This window comes from Clytia hemisphaerica, unplaced genomic scaffold (genome assembly GCF_902728285.1).
Source record: "Clytia hemisphaerica strain Z4C2 unplaced genomic scaffold, Clytia hemisphaerica genome assembly, whole genome shotgun sequence".
Classification (NCBI taxonomy): domain Eukaryota; kingdom Metazoa; phylum Cnidaria; class Hydrozoa; order Leptothecata; family Clytiidae; genus Clytia; species Clytia hemisphaerica.
Genome location: NW_027104402.1, coordinates 7,925 through 14,674, shown reverse-complemented (window position 1 = coordinate 14,674; position 6,750 = coordinate 7,925). Strand labels below are relative to the sequence as shown.

At 36.7% G+C, this 6,750-nt stretch overlaps 1 pseudogene; it reads right to left on the bottom strand.

The window, feature by feature from the left end:
• On the bottom strand, window positions 1-2,368 carry LOC136819942 (uncharacterized; annotated as a pseudogene).
• Window positions 2,369-6,750: the final 4,382 nt, after the last annotated feature.

Below are 6,750 nucleotides of genomic sequence, written 5' to 3'. Positions count from 1 at the left end.
TCATCGCTTTTTGATGGGCTCTTCTGGACATTCAACGCACTGCGGATACGCTGCGTCATCTTCGCCCGCATCTCGAAGGTACCATCCACATTGAATACAAATAGGTTCGTATCCACATGAATAATGTAACCGTTCGATCAGATCTGCACAATCATGATCCTTGATGAAAACAGTGATACCGTTAGGAAGATTGATGTCATCTGGAGAAGGAATGGAAATTTTGTTCTCAATACAATATACACAAAAAGAGAGATGAATTTTCATTACGAGTAGGAAACAGCTTGCAAAACTATAGGTTTTCAGGGTTTTTGCTATGTCAAAAGACTTACCAAACATAAATCTGCATGTGTAGGCGATATTAGCAAGAATTTCGTTGAGCGAATCTTTGTGTTTCTTGGTGAGTTTCTTTTTGGAGAAAATTAGCCGCCACTTGTCACACTCATCACATTGCATCATCATGTTTTAATTTTTCCCGTGTTGCTGAGATGGTGAAAACCTGATCAACTTTCTTTGGTTTGGTGGTCTGGCTTTCAATGAAGGACGGTTCTGTATATTTAATGAGAATGAGAATATGATCGTAATGGTGGACAAAAGTTAGATATATGAAGCTCCGACGACTAGTCCCAAATATTTCATCAAAGTAAAACCTCTATTTAAGAAGTTATTATACAATATAATAAAACATTTCTATGTTCATAATTATAACTCAAATCGGTGGTGACCTTTCCATACATATCACTGAATGGCTTGTAGTGCTCTTCGCCAGGGTTCAGCTCAGGGTCAGGTAGAAAAGGTAGACCGATGCATCACTGATCTCTGTACGGTCTGAAAAATGAAAGTGATAGACTCACAACTGGAAACATTCAATATTTGTCTACTGGCTGTGCGCTTGGTCAGAATAATAATAATATTTTTGAATTTTATTGAGGTTTATTCTTTAAAAACTAAACCTACTTGCAGATTCCACAATCAACTTCTTGGCACTTCTTTATTTGGAAAGCATAGTGGGTTTGCCTTGCAATGTTTCTTAATGAATTGATGGTACACGGCATTTTCTTTCATACCCTTTTTCCTAGTATCATCCCTGTATTGAAAAATATATATAATCACATATATCACTACTAGGTCTTAAAACATCAATTGTGGACACGGTTGATGTTTTTTATCCACAGTCAATCATTTTTATGGACAGTCAATATCCAAACATCGACTGTCAATACTTTTCATCAACTGTTGAGATCATTTAATTGACAGTTGATGAAAAGTATTGACAGTCGATGTTTGGATATTGACTGTCCATAAAAATGATTGACTGTCCTTAAAAATGATTGGGCCTAGTAGTGTATTATTAGCACAACAAAATATACTCAATAGTGTTTCAAAGTTTCACTGGCGATTCAGAAATATTGCGTTTTAAAGGTCTTCTTGAATAAGACATTGTTTAAGAGTTTGGTGATTAAAAAAGATCCTGTTTTAGAAAGGCACAAAAGGTTTATAAGAAATAAGCTAAGTTTTTTCAGAAGAAAGATTAAGATTTATGATACGTTTATTCCGTCATCAACTTGTAAATAATTCGCCCATAGCCTATCGATCTCATCGCTTGCTGCTGGTTAAAAGGTTTTGAATGCTTTAGTTTTCAAATTTAACGGTTTTATAACAAAAACTATTGGTTTTTGTTAAGTTCTCATCAATTCATCATTGAAGTTCCCTGCTGCTACTACTTCTCTGATTACTTTCAAAGTTTTCGCTTTGCCTAAACAATAAAAGTCAGGATTCTAGTAGCAAAAACGGTTTACACTGTAACCGACTTCAAACAACTTATGAATTTGTGTTATTTAACAGAAATTTAAAACAATCATCATTCGCAAAATAAGTTCCCTTAAGGTAGGTTGCTGATAAAATGAGGTATCAATCTTTGGAAATCTTTTAACAGAGGTAATAACGATATTTTTACCGACTGCTTTTTCAAACTCATCCCCATGGCTCGCCACATTTGATTTTATGTTTGTCGTCTGAGCTGACGAGATGGACAATGCCGCGATGCTTGATCGCGTATTCACGCATGTAACGCCACGACGCGGCACAGTAATGTGCATCGACATGATGAACCCTTACCTAAAAATTGCTGGTATTTTACTAAAGATTTGCAAAAGTGCGATTCTTTCAGATTTAATTTTACAGTGGGGATAGTACTATTTCATTTTTTCCAATGAAGAAGAAAATTGAGGAGGTTTGCTCCACCGGGGACGAATTCTTGTTTTTTTTCTCCAGTGGGACCCCACCCATAGGGTCTGTGACACAAGGGTGTATTCATAGTCATACAACGATGGAAAGAGAAAAAAATAACCTGTCTTTTTTGGACCATCATTTTGATTTTCAATCTCCCCTTGTAATACTTGGCAGTGTTAGCAGTTGGGTTAATTGGTTGAAACTGATAGCGCAACCGTTTTACAGAGGGAATGGGAGTGTTCACGGGAACTCGTTCTTTGACTCGGTCACGCAAATCTCTGACTTTTTTCGCCACGTAAAGTTCTTGTGTATGCCTCTTCTCATGAACAGTGACACCTTCTTCCTCTTTAGGGTATTTTTCAGTCTCTTTGAAGAAAGTCTCAAATCTCTTATCCTTAGGCCCAGAGTTTTGTTCTCGTAAAACTACGAGAATTCCTTCATCACCAGCCATTAGTGAAAAGTCAAGCCTTCGGTCGATTTCGGTTTCATTCATGTTGTTAGATAGTGATTGATCATTCTTCAAGTTCTTGAAAATTGACCTTAAGACATGGGATGGTGCAGAAAAGCCAAAAGAATTCTTAAATTCTCTTTTGGTTATTTGTCTCTCGTAAATTGGAATGTTATGTCTGTTATGACTTTTAAGTTTTTCATAAGAAGTTCTGTGTCCGAAAACTTGTTTGGAATCTTCCATAAAAATGTAATGCCGGTTTTGGACCGCCAAGATAATGGACAGCTTTCGAAGTTAGGCCTTTTTGTAAAAGCTGTCCATCCAAAATGTAAAAAAAACACTTTCTACTCATGCCAGCAAATTTTTAATGAGATTGGCTCATAAACATCTACTTTCTTGAGTTTAATGTCTGCTTTGACTAATTCGTAGTAAAGATTTTCTTTCTTACAAATAGGCAGCACGGTCACATTTGATTGCTTTTCAACCTCTGATCTTGGTGTCAGGGGAATACGTTTTAATGCTACATTTTTGGTGTCGAGGTAGAATGCATAACTTTGTAAAGTTTCAGCGAGAATCAAAATATCTAGTTTCGCAGCTGATCGATCCCTTGAATCATCGATGAACTTCATAAAATGCATGGAATCTTTCAGGGAATGAGAAAGCTGCAAGAGCCTCTAAGAGGAAAGATTGTCAATAGTTTGTTTTCGATGTTTGGAAAGCTCAGGCTTATTACTAGGTCACAGTGTGGATGTAAACCACACTGAAACGACCGCCTTCCATCACGCATCACGCTTGCGTAAGAGCGCGCGCACATTATAAACGCCTACATCTCCAGTACATTTTAGATTATTCATTGAAAACAGATTACAATATAGTCATTTTTCATGTCTCGATTATTCAATTCCGAATAAAAGACATTCAGGGGAAAAAAAAGAGAAACACCTGGGTAATCTAGTTAAAAAAACCGTAAGTAAATGGTAGACAAAGTAATGAGCCAAGGCAAAACGAGATTAGCGTACCACTATGAAAGAAACCGCCTCCGGCGGTCGATAACCTTCAATTGTTTTGAAAAATTCCAGAATTTTTCTGATCGATTCTCTTTCAATGGTCGCTTTATGACCATCGATGTACCATAAGGCATCCGTTAGCTTATTAAAACATTAAAATGTTTATTGGGGAACCTGCAAGAGCGCTCTTTAAGCATTTTCAATACCTTGTTAAAAAGCTTTTCTTTCTAGGTACCAGGATTCTCTATCTCCAAGTAAGTGAATTTGAAGCTAGAGCTTAGCAGTATTCATAAAAAAACTAAAAACTGTTGGTTTCTCCTGGGATTTTAAGGGGGTTTCCAAAATAAGGCAATCTTCACAGCCATCCACATTTTGACAGCAAACGGTGAAATAAATCATTGAAAATCGGTTTTCAATCTGAATAATGTCCGTGTCAGCTCTTCCTCTGATCTTTTCAAGCTTGAAGATGCAAGACCGTAAAGAGTTTTAAGATTTTTGCAAGAAATTACTGAATCTTTTACTACACACTGAGGAAATTGCTCACTCCATAGAAACTTTGTTATCAGAGTTAGTAACTCTTACAGCTACCGAAGCCATTTCGCCAAAACCAATCAGGAACCACAATATAAATCCACGAAGGAAAACCAATAACAATATGAACGATTTAAAAGAAACCAGCTGATCTGTCCAACTGCAAACTTTGTTTTAAAATGTCACAAACACACGAGGCAACATTCGATCGAATAAATTGGCACTACAATGGCTTCAATCAAAATCAAAGAAAATTCAAAAGAAAACACTAGAAAGTCTTCACATATGGCGAAGACAAGTGCAACAAAGTACACAAAAGGCTCCTATTTATTAAACCAGAATAGTACACTATGGCTTTAGACGGTTTCAGATTCAAATAAAAGCCCGTACAAAAAGATCAATTCATTCAATCATCTTGTTTGGGATAACGTTGTTGTTTAAAAAAATTATTTTTGAATTAAAATTATGTTATATTTAGAATGTCTTTTTAAAAGTCATGAAAAGCCAAAAAGCTACCGTAATGAATTAAAAAAGGCACGCGATCCAACAAACATGGCCATGGTTTCGATCTACAGTCGACGATCCTATTAATCTGTTTATTTATTGTTTGTTTCTTTTTTTTTGACGCTTACATAAAGGAGGAAAAATATACAAGAAGTAAAGTGAAAGAATCAACAGATGTTATAAGTTATATTTCTGATGTTAAACGTTTGAAAAATATCTCTTTTTAATGAAGTTTTTGACGGCCGCCAATACGCCATTGGAATATCAGACAAACGCCCGTCATAAGGGGGCGTATGGTCACTTGACGCTGGTTCTTTGAGGTTTGGGGCGTAGTTCCGGCTGGATTGATTGGTGGATTGGTTCAACTGAAATGCCACACGATCGCAAATTGACTTGGATTGGATAAGAGACCGTTGTTTTGACGTCTTGAAGAAGGCCGGCTAATAACAATGAAGAATTCTCTGAAAAATGAGGCAAATAATGAAATTCTTTTCGAAATAATGAAATTTTTGGAGCGGCAGCTCAAGAGCATGCGGGCGGTTGACGGTAAACAGAACATCAAATTCCCCTCGCCTATCAGGTAGGTCGATTCATCTTGTTGCTTGTTCTTTTTAACCTCAATGCAAGCCGTCGAATGGCCTTGCCACATTCCCAACCATAACCATCAGTTACCAAGAACACCAGTGGTGTTAGTGAACCGTGTTCAATTTAGATCACGCTATCGTTGTAATGGCGTTTCTTATCCGTGTCAGTCAGCATGTTGCAACTTTGAGGTTCTAGTGAATTAAAAATCCTTATTTCAAAAAATAATTTTTGGCCTGCCACCCAAAAGAGTTTAGTCTGATTTCACCGACGACTGCAAGGTTTTCGGTTCACGATAGGAGGGGTGACTCGATCTGCAAGTCATGGCAAACTTATTTCAACGTTCTCGCAAGAGAGTTTTACAACTTGCTAATGTATATGTGTATATTCTTTAAAGTCGAAAAAGTGTATAAATCTGTACTAGCTTTAAAGCTAATATAGTCCGACTGCCTTTTTACAAAATGAATCATTCATCATCATCTGTAGACGAATAACCTACATCATATGTTGATGCCCAATATCGCTGACAATTTCTTCTGTAGTGTATTTTTGTTTATTATAACTTTAAGATATTTTGGTTTGATTTTGTAATTTTTTAATGATGCGTATTTCTTGGGCGCCAGTTGAAGTCTTTATTGTTATTGTCTTATTTGTTTAGTTTCCTTGTTTGTTCGTGCATCTGCTTTATTTTATTCCGTTCGTTGATTGCGAAATCTTCCTTGATGCTTACCTGAGAGAAACAAGTTTCTTTCAGCATGTGTAAATTCTTCATAATAAGACCTTTGTCATGCTGACTTTGCAGGGTGATTTCAAGAGGACAGCCGTTCTTTGTTTTTCTCTCCTTATCTGTAGTGAGTAACATTTTCCTTAAGTGGATAAATTTTCGCATGTACTAATTTTCGCGAGACGAGAATTTAAAGATTTCGGGTGGATTAAATTTCGCGAAAATGGCCTTCTTTATTTAATTTCGTGACACTATAGATTGCAACAAGAAAAGATATGTGTGTTTTTTAATCGAAAAAAGGCAGACAAAGTCACTCAAAAGCTTTCAAAAATTTCAATAAAAGTACTGTTAGGTTAATAGAGTTTATAATTGAAATGTAAAAGTTGAACTCGTATTATGTTTTGGTTGTAACATGTTTTCTAGAAAGACTACCTAAATACAGGAGTCTGCTAAATGACGCGCCTTACGCGCCCACGCACCCTCATATTTCTAACGCGCCTTCGCGCCCACGAGCCTTAAAAATCTGACGCGTCCTATGATTTCGACGTGCCCTAGAATTTCGACGCGCCCTAGGGTTTTGATGCGTCTTAAGTTTTCGACGGTTTTGACGGACGGAATAATGGGACTGGTCTAATCATACATGGTTGGTATATAAAATAATGTCGGCGTTACCAAAATGATCATTTCTTAAGAGATTAGCCTAAAGTCGACCTGTTCCATTTATC